The 20,771-nt window shown below is 40.4% G+C and overlaps 2 long non-coding RNA genes across 2 annotated transcripts; both read left to right on the top strand.

Annotated features, from left to right (window-relative positions):
• Positions 1-917: 917 nt before the first annotated feature.
• LOC143414470 (uncharacterized) lies at positions 918-2,544 on the top strand. The gene is made up of 4 exons (XR_013095129.1): positions 918-995; positions 1,683-1,793; positions 1,868-1,960; positions 2,200-2,544. It is a non-coding gene; the product is annotated as an uncharacterized LOC143414470 (long non-coding RNA).
• A 7,583-nt stretch (positions 2,545-10,127) lies between these two features.
• On the top strand, positions 10,128-17,339 carry LOC143419551 (uncharacterized). The gene is made up of 3 exons (XR_013099556.1): positions 10,128-12,508; positions 16,498-16,611; positions 17,017-17,339. It is a non-coding gene; the product is annotated as an uncharacterized LOC143419551 (long non-coding RNA).
• Positions 17,340-20,771: the final 3,432 nt, after the last annotated feature.

Genomic DNA, 20,771 nt, shown 5'->3' with positions numbered 1-20,771 from the left:
AAACAGGATGCAGAACAACATGGACCCAAACGTCATTATCGATAATTGAATCAGACCGAAGGTTTGCCCAGAGCAGCATCCTGTTTGGCATCAGTCCTGATTTTTCTCTCATTTCCAGTTTGCTCTGGGACTTGATGCATCTAAAAGAAGCTGATGACATTTAAAGACCTGATCAGAACAACATCTGCTCGGTGACACATTCTACGATTTTATGTGTAAAAGAAACAAGCCTACAAGAGCTGAAGTATGTATGATATGTATGAATGTATGTATGAAATATGATGAAATGGTGAGTCTGAGTAAAACAGAAAAAAACAGTGAGCTCAACAAAACATGTCTGCAGCAATCTGCTAGAAACCTGAGCATTATTTTCTTTTCCAAAGTCATCCAGTGTTGCTTTGTACAGATTAGATTTGCAAAGATCTGAACAGCACTTCCAGCACAAGGCAGAGTAAATCAATTTGTTGATCAGTTATTAAGTCATGTACTAACAGAAACTTGGAAGAGAGAGACGTAATGTTTAATAATTCACATTTCACTGTTTTACTTTTTGGTGCTGTTGACGATACTGTATTGTGTATATATAAAACTAATATAACTTTGGTTTAGAAACCTGCTATAGAAAACTGTTGCAGGAACGGCAAACAGCTTGTACTGGATCATTTTCATGGCCGATGTGCCAAAATATAAATAAATGTTTACCAAAAATGAAGCTCAAGTGAGTAAAAAGCCTTTCTTTGGGATAAACATAGAAAGACCAGCCTTAGTCAGACATTTCACTTGAAGGAGCGAGCATCCAGTGAAAAAAGCAGTAGGAATGAGTCAGACAGCTGACGTCAGGGCAGACCCACCCCAGAGTTTATCTGCTACCAGCTGTGACTCTCGTGAGCTCAGACATGCAGCAATCTCCATCAGCAGGGGCGGCATCGGGCACCGTGGTCGTAGTTTTACGCCGGGACCACAGCATCACCAGAAAGCAACTGCCGGCACTGGGGGTGAGACACCTTTACATCCTGATGGGGTCAGATTGAATCCAGACAGAGATGATTAAACCACTGATCTTTAACCTGTGGATGCTGAAGGCATGTGATTCACAACCACGCTGCTGCTCTGCTGTCGATCTCTCAGCTGACTTTAATGACAGAGGACGTCTGTCCTCAGAGGCTTTTGGATCGCCTCGGAAAATAATCTCTGTTGGAAATTAAAGTTCAGAAAGATAATGTCCAGAAGACCAGCTAAATGTGAATACAGACTCGTTACCTTTTAAAGATAACCAACAAGTTTATCCCATTTATCTGCATGTGAAAATGTTTGGTGTGTTAGTTCAAACTTCCTCTCAGCAGAAAGTTGAATGGTACTCGTGGCCATTGATAAATGGTTTTTGATCAGTAGTTGTTGATCAATAGTCGTGACAATTTCCATATTAATGATCAAGGAACTGACCTCACAGCCCATTGCTCATTCAGTGGCGCTAGTTTCAGTCATTGAGCAAATGTACTGTTTATAATGTTGGAAACCTGCAGTCAGCTGAGACTGAAGAAGTCCCTTCTTGATGAAACGTTTGTCCACTGAAAATGCTGTGTCTAGTCACGTACGTCATCTTTGGCATCACTTGTTCTCACAAAGGCTGAATGAGCCAAAGGCTCTGAATGTTTCCTCTGAGACTTTATGTCTTCCTGCAGGTGATTCAGATCATGGTTGCTCTGACTGTCATGGTCTTTGGGATCCTGAGGGCAACACGGTCCAAAGGTCTGGTGTCTGATTCCTTGGTGTACATCTGGGGACCAGTGTTGGTGAGTATTATTGTAGGGTCTTTGAATTGAACTGAACTGAGTCAGCTAAGACTTCTTACTGCTCTCTCTTTCAGTTCATCATAGCTGGATGTATGAACATATATGATGGGACTTCAGAGAGACGATCAGGAACTCATCTCTGTGATATCACCATACCTGTACTTCAGGTGAGTCTCTGCAAATTTGTAGTCCTGCTGGAACACACTGGAGTGAGGCTCGACCTGATTTTTCTCCAACCGAGGAAACAGAAATTTAACATTTAGTGTAATTTGACTGAAATCCAGTCAGTAAAAACAAAATGAGGCCATAGCTCATTGTGAATTTTTAGAGCCAAACAACTCGATAATATCACAGCTCAGTTAACAAAGTGAGTTCAGTCCCATAAATGCTGTATTTCACTTTCCAGTGACTGATTATTTTGGACTTCAGCTTCTGGAGATACCTGGTCTGTTCTTCCTTGATCTTTCTGAGATGGTCTGATAATCCATCCATTAGAGTTTCTTCAGAACTCTTACACTGTTACAGACAATGTTGGATAACACCTCCCACCCACTCCATGACATGTTGGTCAGTCACAGGAGCTCGTTCAGTGAGAGACTGAGATTACCGAAAAGCACCACTGAACGACACAGGAAATCATTCCTGCCTGTGGCCATCTCCCTGTACAACGCATCCACTTAACACACTGTTTGCTGCTACAGCTACACATGTTTCTTTTCCAAATATTTATTTATAAGTGACTTATGTATGTATGTATGTATATATATGTATATATTGTACTATTCTTAGTTAGCGTATTGTCTGTCTTGTCTTAATGTTGGTTTAAAATGGAGCACTGTAACAAAAAATAATTTCCCCCAGGGATCAATAAAGTATTCTGATTCTGATTCTGATTCTGATTGCATGACCTGCTACCCACTCTAAAGTTTCAGTGGAAAGAAACACATTTCCTAACCAGGCTCTAACCTGTGATGGAAAACAAACCAGATAAATGGTACTTGAGTATGTCTGTAGTAGAGATGGCACGATACCACTTTTTTATGTCCGATACCGATATCATAAATTTGGATATCTGCCGATACCGATATGAATCCGATATAGTGTTTTTTAATCAACAAAACTGTTTTTTAAATATCTTGCTGCATTTTGTATGAGTTCATACTCAAGTTTAAAACAACAACTACACTAAAGCTATTCTGTTATACCTGTATGCAAAAAAAAATATTTCATAGTTCAGCAATACTGATCAATCTAATAAACTCAAACCTACACCATCCTCCCTATTCTGGTATTTTAAAGAGTACTTAGCATAAATATTAAGCAACCTAACTAATAGGGTTCCAACTCCCAGCAACAACAAAAATAAATAAATAAAAAATAGGGAACCACCCCTCACGCTCCACCTCATGATGCTTAATCGACGTAATCAACCTTAATTTGATGCAGTGTGAAAAAAAATGCACAGAAATCAATTATTTTTCAAGAAATATTAAATAGATTCAACATCTTTCTTCAACAAAATTGCAGACTGCACAGATGGTACCTTCCCAAAGGAAAAAGTACTATAGCTTACTAGGGTATATTAGACTTAACAGTTACTATATACAGTAATTGACTTCTATTCATTTTACATCAGATTAAAACTTTGGGTGTCAGATAATTATTTATTAAAAGCTAGACATTTTAAATGAGAATAAGAAAGAAAAGTATGTCTTTGTGCCCCCTTTTCCCTGTTAATGCCCTATCGGCCCCCCTGGCTAAACTTTGCTAGATCCGCCCCTGCACAGTTACCAGCGTCAGCTACGTAGAAAAAGATCCTCGAGTAGAAAGTAATATTAAATACATTCTAACAACAGCTGATCAAGCTTAAACGTGCTTCTGTTGTTCAGCCGCTGGTTTCCTCTTTCTGCTGCAAAGTGGGCCAAAAACAAAGGAGAGACGATCAGCTGATCATTGATCAGTTTCATGATTGAAGTAGCAGCAAGAAGAGGCAGTCGCTCCATATATCGTTTGTTAAGCTTAACGCAGGAATGCTTTACATTCAGAGATGGACTTACACACTTGCTTTACTTCTCTCGGGATAACTTTGTCGGAGATGAAATGCTGGGTTGCTAGCGAAGCTCCACATGCTATCCAGACCACCGACAGGTCCCGCATGCCACAGCCGCTCTATCACGTGATGCATACTGCTCCGACGTGCTAACGTTCTGAGGCGAGTTACGGCGTGTTGCAAGTTTTGTGAGGTGCTTTCGTGATATTTAATGGATCGGATTACATTTTTTATTTTTCTCCGATATCCGATCCAGTAATTTAGGTCAGTATCGGACCGATACGTAATATCGGATCGGTCCATCTCTAGTCTGTAGACAAGGAGAGCAAACACATCCAGAGAAATGAGAGAAGAACTTAGAGTGTGATTAAGATTGTCAGATGAATATGACTTTATGGTCAATTCGTAAAGTCAAACTAGCCTGCGATCATGGAGTGAGACCCCTGGTCCCCAATCAGACCAGGAGTGACATGTTTTGAAATCTGCCCAAATTTATTAAACCCCCAAAATATGACTATCCAGGGTTGAGACCAGGAAGCAGAGTTGCAGTCTTACACGCCTCTCTGCAGCTTCTCTCCTCCTGCTACCCCCCCAAAACCCATCTCCATAGAGACTGTGTCAGCTCCCAAACAGACAAAAAACAAACTAAAAACCAGCAACAAACAACTTAAACATAAACAATCACAAAGAAAGAACAATACAGTATCCACATCTGAACCAAAGAGTAAAACAGTGAAATGTGGATTATTAAATATTAGGTCTCTCTCCTCCAAGTCTCTGTTAGTACATGACTTAATAATTGATCAACAAATTTACTCTGCCTTACAGAAACATGGTTACTAGTGATGTGCGATACCACTGATTTCCTTTCCGATCCGATATCAAGTAAAATTCAGGGTGCTGCAGCAAGAGTCCTGACAGGGACTAGAAAGAGAGCAGATTTCTCCTGTTTTGGCTTCCTGTTAAATCCAGAATTCAAAATCCTGCTCCTCACATACAAGGTCTTAAATAATCAGGCCCCATCTTATCTTAATGACCTTGTAGTACCATATCACCCTATTAGAGCACTTCGCTCTCGCTCTGCAGGCCTACTTGTTGTTCCTAGAGTATTTAAAAGTAGAATGGGAGGCAGAGCCTTCAGTTTTCAGGCCCCTCTTCTGTGGAACCAGCTTCCAGTTTGGATTCAGGAGACAGACACTATCTCTACTTTCAAGATTAGGCTTCAAACTCGTTTCTCTAATTCAGAGTCAAGGCTGTGCCCTTGCCAGCTCTCATAGGGTGAGAGATGGAGTATACCACGGGCAGGTCACCAGTCAGATGAAAGTACAATATTAGCAGACTGACAGCATCAAAGTGTGACTGAGAGGAAAACGATTAAAAGTTCTGTTTAGTCAGGTTGGAAAAGAGCTCCATTTCTGTATTTATAAAGTTAATGTGAAGCAGAAAGGAAAGCTGTCCCATCATTAGGACACAGGTCTATAATCAATGTTAAATAAAGTGGTTAAATGTACTTTTTTCAGGATTAAATATTCTCTAACATCTGTTCTAAAACTAGTCTCCACACTGTCCCGTGACTCTGGTGAGCTGCAGTTTCTACAGGTTTAATCTGCCTTTCAGGTGCTGCCAGGTTTTCCAGGTGTGCTGACCCGTTTTGTGCTCTGCAGGTGAGAGGCGCTCTGGGAGCCAATATTATTGCTGCAGTTACTTCAGCTGCTGCCATCATCATCTACATCCTGGAAGCCTTTTGGCCACATTATGCTTATCATTATTATGGTAGCTCTTACTTGAACACCAGTACCCCCGACTGGTCATTCACTCACAACTATGAAAGGGTAAGACATTTTGTTTTATATTGTACAAAATCTTCTACACGTCTGATTTCAGCCTCTTGATCAAAGCTGCTGAAGGATTTTGGGGGGTGGATCTTGATTGTGGTCACACCTCCTCTGCAGGTACCAGATTCTCAGAAAGCGCTTCAGTGCTCTGTGTTCAGATGAGGGAGTTTTTAAAGACAGGAGAATCAGAGGAGCATTGAACATCGTTCTGATTTAGAAAACTACAGACCTGCTGCCAGTAACATCCATGTAAAAAGCAGCAGCTAACAGGGCATCTGAAGGACAGACGTCACTCAGTGGTTGTGTGGCGCAGAAGCAGCCCTGTTATTCTGTGTAAGAGCTGAAATGTATGTTTGATAAAGGAGGGATAGAATTTGGTTATTAGAAAAAGGGATTTCATGCAGTCACAGTGTACTAACATCTAAATGATCCCTGCATACTGGAATGACTGAACAGGTTGAATCATGCCTTAGGTGCACCAAGGTGAAAGAAAACCATCATCACTTTTACTACAGTCTTCTTTCCCAGCGTTCACTAACATGGCCTCTTATGTAGTATTTATTTTACCCTCCAGTGTTGTGACTAAATTATCCAGATGCCTGTAGAGGACAGTGCCATCTAGATGGCAGCTTGAACAGTTGTGTTTTTTCAGGAGCTCCGAAAGACCGCAAAATTTGCTAAGTAACTTTATTCTCCTTCCACTCGAACTATAACTATGGATGCCCAAAAGGTTATTAAGAATGCAAAGCTGCAATTTGTGTCGTCAAACCCCAATGCTAAGACGTCTTCGCATGCTAAAGTCAGTGACCATGGCTATGCTAGCACTGAAGCTGCCAACGTGGGCCTAAACAAGCGAGAACGGGGAGCAGACTCGGCGCCGCCAACTCCATCAAAACAACCGCCAGAGGAGAAGAGAACAAAATCTTCAGAGAAGGAAGATGATATCTCCAATAAAACTATTTTTGAAGCCATTCTGGGAAGAAGAAATTTGAAGTACAACTGGAAGATATCAAGGAACAAAACAGACAAAGTGCAGCTATGGTTGCCAGCTTGATTAAGGCTGTAGAGTTTAATGCTGCAGAGATAGTCGATTGCAAACTGAAAGTTGTTAAACTGGCAAATGCGAATGAACAGCTGCTTAAAGAAAATGAAGACTTGAAAAGAAGAGTGAGGGAACAAGAGCGCTACTGAATGAGGTGGTGCTTAAAGCTGAAAGGGGTGAAGGAAGACAAAGATGAAAACATTAGAGTGAAGGTTTTGCAAACGCTTCAGAAGATTGCCCCTGACTCGGACTTAGAAGAGGCCGTTGATATTGTCCACCGCTTAGGGAAACGAGTTGATGGCAGAAACAGAAACATCATTATTCTATTCACACAGAGGCGAATTAAAGAAGAATTGTGGAGGCGCACCAAAGACTCTTCAACCTGCAAGCAAGAAGGCATCAGCTTCGCAGAGATGTTGCCGCAGGAGGACATACAAGATCGACAGCGCCTATGGCCTCTGGTGGAGGAAGCAAGACGTGCGGGTAAACGAGCCTACTGTCGTGGTCCACATGCCTTCATTGATGGACGCAAAGTTGAGGAAAGACAGGAGAACTAAAAATGACAAAAACTGAAATAGTGGAAACTTGTTCGCGGTCTGAGGAGCTCAGCATTTAGTACTTTTTTTTTTCTTCTTTTTCTCACGTGGTGAGTGATATTCTGTCTATAGTTCATGTTGAATGTTAACATTTGTTTTGGTTCTTTAAATGTTAGGGGTTTAAGAGAATCTGTTAAAAGAAAAGCCTTATTTTTGTACTGCAGAGGTAAAAAATCAAACTGTATTTTTCTACAACAGACTCATTTATCTGATAGTGATGTATCTTTTTGGTCAAACCAATGGGGTAGCAAAATCCTGTTCAGCCATGGCTCAACGAGGTCGGGGGGTGTAGCGATTTTATTCAATAACTTTCCTGGGGATCTTGTAATACAACGAACTGACTTGAATGGTCATTGGTTGATTGCTGCAATGAGAGTTGAAAGTTTGTTTTTCATTTTAGTCAATGTTTATGGATATAACAATGAAAGTCAGAATAAAATTATGTTAGAAGATATAACTTCAAATATTTTTGAACTTAAAGATCGATACCCTACAGAATACATTTTAATGGGTGGTGATTGGAATATGACTCCTGATGAATGGACTGATAGATGGCCCCCAAGGACAGGTAGACCACAAAAAATAACCTAATTATAGATTTTTTGATAAACAACAATTTGACAGATATTTGGAGAGTAAGAAATCCAGGAATTAAGAGCTTTTCCTGGTTTAAACCAAATGGAGCTTGTAAGTCTAGAATAGACTATTGGCTAGGAAGTGACATCATTCTTAACCACACTGTTGATGTCAAATGCACCTCTTTCAGATCATTGCTTTATTGAACTGTGCTTAGAATCGGAAATTAGACAATCAAATAAAAGAAGTTATTGGAAGTTCAATGCCAAACTTTTACAAAATGAAGACTACTGCAACATAGTCAAAAAAATTATAAAAGATATTATGGCTGATCATCTAATTGTAGGATATATCAATAAATGGGAATTCATTAAATTCAAAATTAGAGAATTTAGTATTCAATTCAGTAAAAACACAAGTCAAAAGTGTGGAGCAGGGAAATTATTTTACTGCTATTGTTAAATAATTGTCATCATTACCATTGCATTAATAATATAATCTGGAGTTTATATTGCATTCAGATGTTTAAACAGTGTGTGTCTTTCAGAGAGACTAAGTTGCAGGCTGACAGGAAGTTGCAGGTTTGCAGAGTGTGCCTTTTGCAGAACTGAAACCGAAAGCAGAGTCTAAGTGTAGGTTATTTTGAGGAGCATTTGAGGACGAGACACAGACAGTTAAGAGGTGACACAAAGAGCATGTGAGGTCAACACATACACACATATTAGTTAGACTTATTTAGAGGAGAGATCAGTTATGTCTAGACAAGAAAGAGGAACAATTCACTTTGAGACAAGAACGGAAAGTACCAAGCCATGAAAATAGAAGATGATTTTCTGGGTGAAAAGTCATTCTGGTGTTGATCTGATCTATGTATAAAATGTACCGGTGACGCATGAAGGGGCGTCAGTAAACAAACCCTGATGCTATAAAATATCTGTTCATGCTTTGATTAAGTCGAGGACTACTGGCTGTCTGCGTACAGAGTGTCTTCCCACACGTGTGTTCATTAAAATCATTGTTTGACCAAGAGCTTCTGGACCAAGGCTGGTTTGTACTCTCCTTCCTCAATTTTGAACCTTAACATTTGGGGGCTTCGTCCGGTGGTTGAGGAGGGAGGATTGGAGGTGTAGACGGTGATGTATGGTCCGTTGTGGTCAGACAGGCAGGCGTGACCCGGCAACCAAACTGAGGGGACAGGCGCCTTTAAAAAGAGGTAGGCACAGGCCTGTTGATTTTATCCGAAGTGTGCTGAATTGGATGATAAAATTAAATGTCTATTCAGTAAAAGTTGCCGGTAAATGTCTGCTTTGATTTTGATGAGAATCTCATGACAGTACTGAGGATTTAAAAGCAGTTGGACTGCTGGTAATGATTGAATGCGGTTGGACCGCTAAAAGGAAAAGCAGTTGGACTGCTCAATGTTTTTAGTATCTTAGGGAATTTGGTTATTTTTTTGTTATAAGGTTGGACCTGCTTCAGTCTTACACTTTGTTGGGTGTTTTACTGTTGTTTCAAAGTATTATAAATTACTCAAGAACGCCAGTTGGACTGGTAGGAAGCGCAGTTCTCGGAGGTAATGCTCCCTCCCGGCCAAGGACGCTTGGCCCTGACCTATCGGCGAATAGGGTTAGTACGGTTGGCAACCGGGGAGAACTTGGGAACCTCCAAAATAGCTAGGAGTTAGAGTCTCCTTACCGTTTGGAACGGTATCTGCGCTTTTTTGGGCAGCAAAGGTTGGACCTTGGGTGTTGGACACTTTTAAATTGAGTTAGGGACTTTAGAGATGAGGCCAGAAACTGTTGGACAGATACTGGTTAATTGATTACAAAAAAGTTGGACTTTTATCGGTTAGACCGTTAACTTAAATTTTTCGAAATTCGGTAGGTGTTAAAAGGCCTAAAATCTGTGCAGTTGTAAATATAAGACGTCTTTGTGAATATAAAATAATAGATCTCTGTGTGAAAGGAGTCTGAGGCAATGCTGGAGCTATTTTCAGACGGTGTGTGTGTGAGTGAAAATGCAAATGAGTAAGCAGTGAACTGTTTAAACCACGGTTGGTTTTACAAATACTGCTGCAAACATTGCTGAGTGTGTGTTTAAAATGCCATTTATGTTTATTAGAGGACTATAAATAAAGTTTTGAGTTGCCGTAGTGGATGTATAGTAATTGACTGAGTTTGGATGCAGATATATAAATATATTGAGTGCACTGTATATACTTAAGACTAACAAATCACTTTCAGTAGTAACTTTTCTCCAGCATTAGTTGCTGGTGTGTTTTATTTTTTCAATTTCTTGTGTGAATGCGGTGACTAGAAGGTTTTGAATGATGAATAAAGGTGTGAGAGGTATTCCTTTGGTGATGTAAAGTAGGATGTTTTAAAGTTTGAAAGTGTTTTTAATTTAAGAGATGCATGAGTGATGTTATAAGAGTTTAGTTTATTTAAAAGGTGTGTGTGAGAGGATTATGAAATCATTGTGTGAATGATGCTACATTTTAGATCAAAAGTTAGTAGAATTACAGAGGGTTTGTAGATTGTAAATACAAAATAAGTTTGATTAGCCTGGAGAAACAGCAGAGCAGCTGCGTGCTGTGTGTGTGTAACAGGAAATGGTGTGGGTGACAGGAAGTTTGCATGCCCATATAAGGTGACGAGTGAGCACCCAGAGAGAGAAATAGAGGAGTTAAACTCTAGGCAGATAAAGCGAATGGAGGTTTTGAGAAAAGAAATGAAAAGGATAGTAATCGTATGCTTTAGTGTGTTAATACAGGTTCCAGATAAATGAAGGTGGACTTCTCTCAACCTGGAATTTTGAGTACGGCGCCAAAACCACTAGAGTAGCATAATTGGGAGAAAACAGGCCAGATTTTGGCTTAAAATTTTACAGCTTGACCTCGCACTTGTCCCCATCCTGAGAAGAAGCTCAAAGGACAGTTAATCTCCTGATGAAGACCGACAGAACATTGTGGACTTGAGAAGAATTAATAGCAGGCAAAAGACAGTGCAACTGAAACCACACTGACGACACCAGCAGCAGCATGAAAGGAACCACGAGGTGGAAACATGTACTGTAAATTACAGGCTGGGCAGTTGAACAGTGGGATAATGAACGGTGGTAAAGCACTGGACACTGATTGTCAGATTTGTCTTGCTTGGAGTAATCTTGAAAGGGACGAGTGAAAGGATCAACAGGAAAGAAGAAACGACGTGATGAACCATGCACGGTGGACAGCAGGCTGGTAAGAACAGTGTGACATGACTGTTTAAAGGCACTGAATGTGGTATTTTGCCAGGCTGGGACTTGATCCAAAAGGAAAATACTGAAGAGAAACAGAGAAGAAACAGACTGTGTTTGCTGGAATTCAAGACAACAAAAGGACACTGAGAGAAGAGGACGGTGACCAGTGAGAGGCGAAGCAGGACGAGTTCGACTGTGAGAATACAGGGTGTAATTGGACTGAAAGTGAAGCTTGAACTCATGATGGTTTAGAGATGTCCACCGTCACAAAGAAAAAGGGGTAAACAAGAATAGAAAACACACATAGACAAAGTGTTACATGTGAAATTATTTCTGGAAAGGATCAGAAGTGAGACAGTTTTGAATTAAGAAATCAGAGAAAAGATGCATGAATTAAACCTGACTATAACATATAGAGGCAATGAAGAAAGCAGCTTACACTTACTGAACATTAACAAAATACATAGGAAAAGCAATGAAGACCTGCTTACACGTATATACATGACATAAGTTGGGATTTCTGACCAGAGAAAGGGAAACGGGTAGTTTAAGTACTTATGATAATAATGAAAATGTCTCAGTTGTGTTTCTATAGGGGCGAAACAGATCTGGATCAATTTTCCACGTGCAGCGGTCGGAAGAAACCTGTAGGTTAACTTGACTGGACATGCCAAGGCAAGTTTCTGGTTGAATTGTTTACAGCGCCATGTCTCCATAAACCTGACAAGTGGGCCCTAACTTCTGGCTGAGGAGCAGGAAGGGTGTTAATAAGGTGGGAATTTAAAATTTGGGTTAGCAAATTTGGGAAAGAGAACTGACGGCTTAAGTGGAGAATTGTGCAGGAGTCTGACACACTGCAAAAGCAACATATGCAAGTTCACATACACAAACGGAAAATGCATTAACCTTATAAAGACAAGACAAGCTCATGGAGTTTAATGCATAGACACTGATTAAACCTGGCTAAGAACACAAACATATGCAATGAAGAACAGCTTGCTATTTTGTATGAATGACACAATGGTGTGAATGTTTAATAAAATACATTTGAGTTTGTAATTGAGGAATAGAAGAAGCCATATGACAAAGGGAGTTATGAAAACAAAAAAGTGATTAAAGTAGTTTTAAAAAGAGTGACTTAGGAGTGCTCTCGTACTGAGTGATCAAAAACAGTGATAACTGTAGAAAGAAATAACATAATTTAATAAGTTGGGAATGTTTAAACATATGTTTCTGTTGTTACAGCTTTTTGAGAGATGACTCAGTATGCAAATTAGCTGGAGTGAGTGGTGACGAAGGAACTTCCTGTATGTGTGTGACTGAGGAAGTGACTTTCAGGAGAGGAAGCATGGCAGACAAGAGAAGTGCAGATTGGGGTAGGAAATTTATAGTTTAGTGATATGTTGTTGTAAGGGGGTTATGTTTTATGCTGAATTGAAGTATGTTACAGAGCATAAGGGGGTGATTTTTGTGTGCAAATTGTGTGGTTTTAATGAGACTTTCGGTGTATTGAGGAGGTGAAATTATGTGGTGGCAAGACTTGTGTGTTTAAGGTTGTTGAGGTTGTTGTGGTGATGGGTTGATTTTGTCAGTTAGGTTTGGGTTGTTGTTTTTGTTTTTAATAGAGGGAGTTTTAGGAAACATGGACATGTCTAAAAATTGGGCCCATTATTTTGTAACAGTGCACTTAAAGAAAACCTGTCGGGTGATTTTGTTTTGTTTTTATGAGCTAACAATCAGCTCTATTTTTTCATTTCTGTTTTAAGCAGGCCTGCAACAGTGAATAACGGCGCTGAAAATATAAGGGGGCTCTCCAGATTACAATTGGCTGAGGAGAGCTACCTGTGGGGACTGATCAAGGTCGTAAGTCCCTGTAAAAAGGATTTTATGCGAGTCAATCCAGTCCAAAAGCATAAAGAAATATTTTCCTATGGAAAATAAAAAATGACTGAGCTCATTTTGCTGAGGGTGGAGTATCTGATCGTGCGGGAAGCTCCACTATCAGCAAATACATGGTGTGACTGCATGTGAGTGAATGTGTGACTGCATGTGAGTGAATGTGTGACTGCATGTGAGTGAGGATGAATTAATGTGGACAAACAATTTGCTTTTACCAGAGAAAATTTCTGTTTTGTTTTGTTGACTGGGGTTAGATTATGGGATTATAGTATATTGTTGGGAGAATGCCAAATGTTAAAGGGGAAATATTTTTTGATGTAACTCAGTTATCATTAATTGAAGAAACACATGACTGATAATTGTTCTGTTTTAAGTTTATTTTTATGATATAGATTGGATCATGAGTGGGGAAAACTGAGCATTTTTAAGTTTTGTATAGTATCTTGACACATGAAATGTATCAAGATAAAGGGGGTTTAGGGTTTAATAATTTAATTGTTTAATAATTTAGGATCATTTTAGGACCTTTTGGGTTTTTGATCATTTGGATATGGTAAAACTGAAACTGTTATTTTTAAGTTAAGGTTAAAGGATTAAAAGTGAACTTGTCACGGTTTGCGGGGCAAGCCGTGTGGAGTTGTAGAAAAGGACCCAAAAGGCGGCAGCTCTGGTGCAGGTGAATATTTATTTACAACGGTGGGCACAAAACAGCACTGGTGGAAAAACAAGAAACCGGAAACCTAAACTGGGTAAGCTAATAACACAAACCAGAAACGAGGATGCAGGGAGGTCCGGGGAAATACACAAGAGACGCAGGGAGACCGAGGGGAAACAACACAGACGAACCAGCAACTACCATAACAGAAGACACAACTTAAATACACCCAGAGAACACAGGGAGATTACACACAGGTGGGGAACACAGGTGACACTGATAAACATAACGAGACAGGGCAGGAGTGAACACAACATTACGCATACTGACGAGAGACTGTCAAAGTAAAACAGGAAGTACACAGAGGTTCAGACAGGAGGAGAGAAAGCACGGGGAGAACACAGACATAACAGGCTGGGGGAAACATGGGATAAACACAAAGAGAGACGAGAGCTCATAAATAGACAGAGGGGCACAAGGGGGTAAGAGTCACAAAGGGAAAAAACACTTAGGGAACACCACAACAGGACACCTCAGAAAACCTGGCCTAAATAAGGAGCGAAAATACAAGGAACCAAGAATACTGGGCCAACATGGCCCAGGACCATGACAGAACTGAATCCTGTTTAGAAGATACAATGCCGGTTTTTCAAAGCTGTGAATAATTCTTAGAGGGAAAATTAGTGAGGGTTGAAGGGGTAGAACAGCTTTGATTTCTTTTTGATTTCTAGAAGTAGTGGTTATAATGTAGGCTTACACATACAGATATTACATAGGAGGTATTTTTAGGATAAAGGGGGAGCTTATAAATAGAAATGATTTTTATACATATTGCATTTTGTGCTTTTAAAGGAGTTGTGGCTCAAATTTGTCTCTGGAGGGTCACGAGCCTTTGGCTAGCGCTATGATTAGCCAATCTACTGTGAGGATAATATGAGTTCATGAAGGATTGCACACGCTTACAGACACAGAGTTAAGAAACACACCTGACAGTATTGATTCCAGGCAAAAGGCCTTAAATTCATTTAGTTTTTAACTGAACTTAAAGAAGGACCTAAGAGGAAGGAAAGCATATATTTTGGTTAAGTCTGATAAACTAGAATTAGGAGGTATGGTTACATTAAAGGAGCAAAATGAAATAAAAAGGCTATACCAAAACGGGTTATAACATAGGAAATGTGAGGTTAAAATGAAGTTAGTGTTAACACACAGGAGTTGTTTCAAGGCAGCATTTAGCTATGATGAAATGTATACAGGAGTAATTGCTTATATGCTTAAACTTAATTGATTAAAGTGGTTGTTTTCTTTTGGAGTAGAGGAACTTGCAGCAGCGACAATTTGTGCACAGGATGTTGATGATCAGATAAGGGAAAAATAGAGCGAGCAACCGGACGTGAAAGCAGGGCTTAAAGAGTTTAAAGGGATGAGTAACGTTGAAGAATATATATACATATAAGTCAATAAGTTAAGAAGATAATTAGGATCAGGCTTTTGATTAAAGAGTCCCAGATAGGATAGGTTAGGGAGGTGCAGGAAAAGGTGTTTTGTTTCCTTTGCAGAAGATCTCGGCGACCACAGGAGGGGCGAGGATCCTGGAGATCTCGAGGTCCGAGACCACCAGAGAGGGTCTGAGCGAGGACACAATGTATTGCGACCTCTGGTGTTCCAGAGGTCGAGAGAGGGAGTGTGGAGCAGGGAAATTATTTTACTGCTATTGTTAAATAATTGTCATCATTACCATTGCATTAATAATATAATCTGGAGTTTATATTGCATTCAGATGTTTAAACAGTGTGTGTCTTTCAGAGAGACTAAGTTGCAGGCTGACAGGAAGTTGCAGGTTTGCAGAGTGTGCCTTTTGCAGAACTGAAACCGAAAGCAGAGTCTAAGTGTAGGTTATTTTGAGGAGCATTTGAGGACGAGACACAGACAGTTAAGAGGTGACACAAAGAGCATGTGAGGTCAACACATACACACATATTAGTTAGACTTATTTAGAGGAGAGATCAGTTATGTCTAGACAAGAAAGAGGAACAATTCACTTTGAGACAAGAACGGAAAGTACCAAGCCATGAAAATAGAAGATGATTTTCTGGGTGAAAAGTCATTCTGGTGTTGATCTGATCTATGTATAAAATGTACCGGTGACGCATGAAGGGGCGTCAGTAAACAAACCCTGATGCTATAAAATATCTGTTCATGCTTTGATTAAGTCGAGGACTACTGGCTGTCTGCGTACAGAGTGTCTTCCCACACGTGTGTTCATTAAAATCATTGTTTGACCAAAGAGCTTCTGGACCAAGGCTGGTTTGTACTCTCCTTCCTCAATTTTGAACCTTAACAAAAGCAAAGAGAATATGAATGTAAATTATTCCAAGAAATTACTTATTGCTGTAGTAAAGATGATCTAAATATCCAAGAAAGGAGTAAACTTATGGAGTTGCAGACTAAATTAGATCAGCTCTACCTAAATAAAGCAGAAGGAGCTTTTGTGCGTTCATGGGCCAAGTGGATTGAGGAGGGGGAAAGAAATTCCTCATATTTTTTTAATTTAGAAAAGAGCAGACAGAAAAGAAATTGTTGTTGTGGTGAGAAGTGCTCAATGAAATGTCTCAAAACACAGATCTGTGGTCCCGTCGTGCCTTATTCTCACCACAGTGAATTCAGAGCACAGGTGAATGTGGCATGTGAACCAGCTCCAGAGGTCTTTGGTACCGAGATAACAGGTGTTTCACCAGCTTGCGGTAGAAACAGTTTCGAGTTTTTAGTTAAGGTGAGGAAACTTCAGAAGCCTGTTTTTCTCTCTTTCAGTTCAACAGTCCATTTTGGGGATTTTCAGCCATGCTGTGCTTGGTTGAGCTGAGCCTGTGTGGCATTTGTCTAGGAGTAGGGGACTCTAATGGCAGTTACAATCCCACATTTCAGGTGAGTCCATCTGCAGAGTCCTCCTCAGACCAGTTTGTACACCTGCCTAATAAATAATGAAGTTAATATTTATCTGTGTAGCCAATTTAAAGATGACCCATCCTAAATCCATGTTACCAGTCAGCAAGCATTAATAGCATGCTAGTGTATTCTGATCAAAATCATCTTAATTGAGAGAAAAAGTGAAGGAAGAAGAGTGGTTTTATCCAGGCTGGAAATTAAAATCAAATGTTTTGTCCAAAGGCAGGTGGAATTCTTTATTTTACCCGTTTAGCGTCATTCGCGTTCATTAAGTACTAGCTGAGAGTGTCCCCCTGCTGCAAACCTGACCTATGACTAAACTAATAAAGCTTTATAAGCTTTAAATTATTTTAGTGTCTAATAACTGACATTTTTGTTGTTTAGATGCCATGTACCATCACCAATCAGCATTACGGAACTGCCTCAGTGACGGCACAGGATCCTTCCACGTAGACTCTGCCCACATACCTGAACCCACCCGCAGCAATGGCTCTGCCCTGCCCTCATCCAAGCTCTACACAAGTGACTGATAGTTCCGCTCAAAGGAGTGATGGGTCAACATTGTTAGTCATGTAATCTTCTTACTATTGAATAAAAATACTCCAGATTTACCTTTATGTTGCCGTGACACTTAAGGTGCTTTGCAGCTCTGAAAGATCCAAAGAATCAATAAACTGAAGCTGAAAGATTTATCCATGTACGGAGAGGTGTATCATCATCATTAATGTTGCTTACAGTTCAGTGCAGAGAGAGATCATTAGAAGGAATTGAACATGATTTATTTAAGTACAGAATTTAATTTGAGGTATTTGGTGGTTAGACGCCGATGGCCCATCACAGCAGAACGGAATCCCAGCGGCAATGACAATAAGTGAGAAAACAGAGGTCCAGCGAGCAGCGAGCAAAGGCAGAATAGAGACTGAGCCTGCAACAAAGTTTGAGGGCCATCAGAGGCCAGGAGGGTGCAGAGACACTGAGATAAGACCAGTGTTGGTCAAGTTACTTGAAAAAAGTAATTAGTTACTGATTACTTCTCCAAAAATTTAATCACAACACTACTGATTATTTATTTTAAAAAGTAATTAGTTACTTAGTTACTTTTCAAAAACATGATACACAAACTGAATAAGTAAGAACGCAATAGACCTTTCAGCCCACTTCTATTTTTACTGCGTAATCCATCATATAACTGTGATGGATAGTTACAGTGGGGCAAAAAAGTATTTAGTCAGCCACCGATTGTGCAAGTTCCCCCACCTAAAATGATGACAGAGGTCAGTAATTTGCACCAGAGGTACACTTCAACTGTGAGAGACAGAATGTGAAAAAAAAATCCATGAATCCACATGGTAGGATTTGTAAAGAATTTATTGGTAAATCAGGGTGGTAGTATTTGGTCAGCTCAAACAAGGAAAATCTCTGGCTCTCACAGACCTGTAACGTCTTCTGTAAGAAGCTTTTCTGTCCCCCACTCGTTACCTGTATGAATGGCACCTGTTTGAACTCATCATCTGTATAAAAGACACCTGTCCACAGCCTCAAACAGTCAGACTCCAAACTCCGCCATGGCCAAGACCAAAGAGCTTTCGAAGGACACCAGGAAAAGTATTGTAGACCTGCACCAGACTGGGAAGAGTGAATCTACAATAGGCAAGCAGCTTGGTGTGAAAAAATCAACTGTGGGAGCAATCATCAGAAAATGGAAGACATACAAGACCACTGATAATCTCCCGCGATCTGGGGCTCCACGCAAGATCTCATCCCGTGGGGTCAAAATGATCATGAGAACGGTGAGCAAAGATCCCAGAACCACACGGGGGGACCTGGTGAATGACCTGCAGAGAGCTGGGACCAAAGTAACAAAGGTCACCATCAGTAACACACTACAACGGCAGGGAATCAAATCCCGCAGTGCCAGACGTGTTCCGCTGCTGAAGCCAGTGCATGTCCAGGCCCGTCTGAAGTTTGCCAGAGAGCACATGGATGATACAGCAGAGGATTGGGAGAATGTCATGTGGTCAGATGAAACCAAAGTAGAACTTTTTGGTATAAACTCAACTCGTCGTGTTTGGAGGAAGAAGAATACTGAGTTGCATCCCAAGAACACCATACCTACTGTGAAGCATGGGGGTGGAAACATCATGCTATGGGGCTGTTTTTCTGCCAAGGGGACAGGACGACTGATCCGTGTTAAGGACAGAATGAATGGGGCCATGTATCGTGAGATTTTGAGCCAAAACCTCCTTCCATCAGTGAGAACTTTGAAGATGAAACCAGGCTGGGTCTTCCAACATGACAATAATCCAAAACACACCGCCCGGGCAACAAAGGAGTGGCTCCGTAAGAAGCATTTGAAAGTCCTGGAGTGGCCTAGCCAGTCTCCAGACCTCAACCCCATAGAAAATCTGTGGCGGGAGTTGAAAGTCCGTGTTGCTCGGCGACAGCCCCAAAACATCACTGCTCTCGAGAAGATCTGCATGGAGGAATGGGCCAAAATACCAGCTACTGTGTGTGCAAACCTGGTAAAGACCTATAGTAAACGTTTGACCTCTGTTATTGCCAACAAAGGTTATGTTACAAAGTATTGAGTTGTATTTTTGTTATTGACCAAATACTTATTTTCCACCCTGATTTACCAATAAATTCTTTACAAATCCTACCATGTGGATTCATGGATTTTTTTTTCACATTCTGTCTCTCACAGTTGAAGTGTACCTCTGGTGCAAATTACTGACCTCTGTCATCATTTTAGGTGGGGGAACTTGCACAATCGGTGGCTGACTAAATACTTTTTTGCCCCACTGTATCTGCTATCAATACCGTCTGAGATTTAATTTGGGTTGAGACTTTGTTGATATTATGATTAATATTCATGATTAATGATGATCAATATCCCTGATATTTACCAAGAGATGAATATTTGGACTCTTGTTCTATCATTTTAATAATTGGAAGGCTGGCTGTCATTCTCGAGAGGTCATCTTTCAGGGCAAGTGTCTTTGACTTCAGACTTGTGAGTGTTGGCCTTAAAGCCCCATAGGTTCACTCATCCCCTTGTAAGATGTCCAGAGCTGCTGTCAGGGGCTTCATCACAGTGCAGTACTCTTTCAAGAATTGGTACTCCCTTTCATTAAGGCACTTAATTCCCAGTTTTACACACAGGGGATTAAGTTCATTCAAGGGAATTGTGATGATTCTGGAAATGGCCTCATACAGGGAATTCCACCTTGTGGATGTGAGCACCCTTAGCTTCCTGCAGCTGACATCCTCCACCTGTTCAGAGGCTAATGTTGATCGACTTGCTTTAGTCCAAAGAGCAGAACATTTTGCAATGCTACTCCTACCTGTCTTGGCCTTGGTGTCGGCACAGGAATTTAGATGTTTATCAACATCAGTTGTTGGAATCAGGTTAATTGTGTACGATGCACATCTGTAGTATGGAGGGAGGCTAAACTGTGCATCACCAGATGTGGTTGAAAGAGCTTCTATTACATCAGTAAAAGTCGGTTCCTCATCATCACCTTCTTCATTTTCAGATTCAGACTCCAGATCACAGGGCTGACATACTCAATGCGTTGGCAAAATTGGATGCATTATCCATTACAGTGGCAACAACTTTAGCTTTTAGTCCATATGATAAATGGATTTCTTCAATCTCTGCTCTAATTACATCATAGGTATGGCTGCCTATAATTCTCTTGCATGCTAGGGCGGCCTTGTTGCGCTGTAAAGTGGAGACCCGTAAAACATTTATTATTTACTGTCCAGATGCCAGCAGTGGTGGAAACAAAGTCTACCTCTTCGAGTGTAGCCTTCAAGTTAGATTTCATTCAGTCGTATTTTCTCTCAGGGTTTCCTACCAATTACTTTCTCTGGGGCAGCTTGACACCACTTTTAGCCGGTATTTTTTCTACAATGCATCGCAATGATTCAGTCTACAGTGCACGATCGTACTCTCTCTCTGTTGAGCCAACCATCCCTTTAATGTTAACTAGTAATGACTTCATGAACTTCTTCACAAATAAAATTTTAATCATTAGAGAAAATCCCACAGATGTAATATTATCTACAGCTACTTTCAGTACCACTGATATTCATTTACTCTTTTTCTCCAATTGATCTTTCTGAGTTAACTTCAA

This window comes from Maylandia zebra, linkage group LG1 (assembly GCF_041146795.1).
Source record: "Maylandia zebra isolate NMK-2024a linkage group LG1, Mzebra_GT3a, whole genome shotgun sequence".
NCBI classification, from domain to species: Eukaryota; Metazoa; Chordata; class Actinopteri; order Cichliformes; family Cichlidae; genus Maylandia; species Maylandia zebra.
The sequence above is the reverse complement of the archived record's forward strand: the minus strand, read 5'-3'. Positions and strand labels throughout refer to the sequence as shown.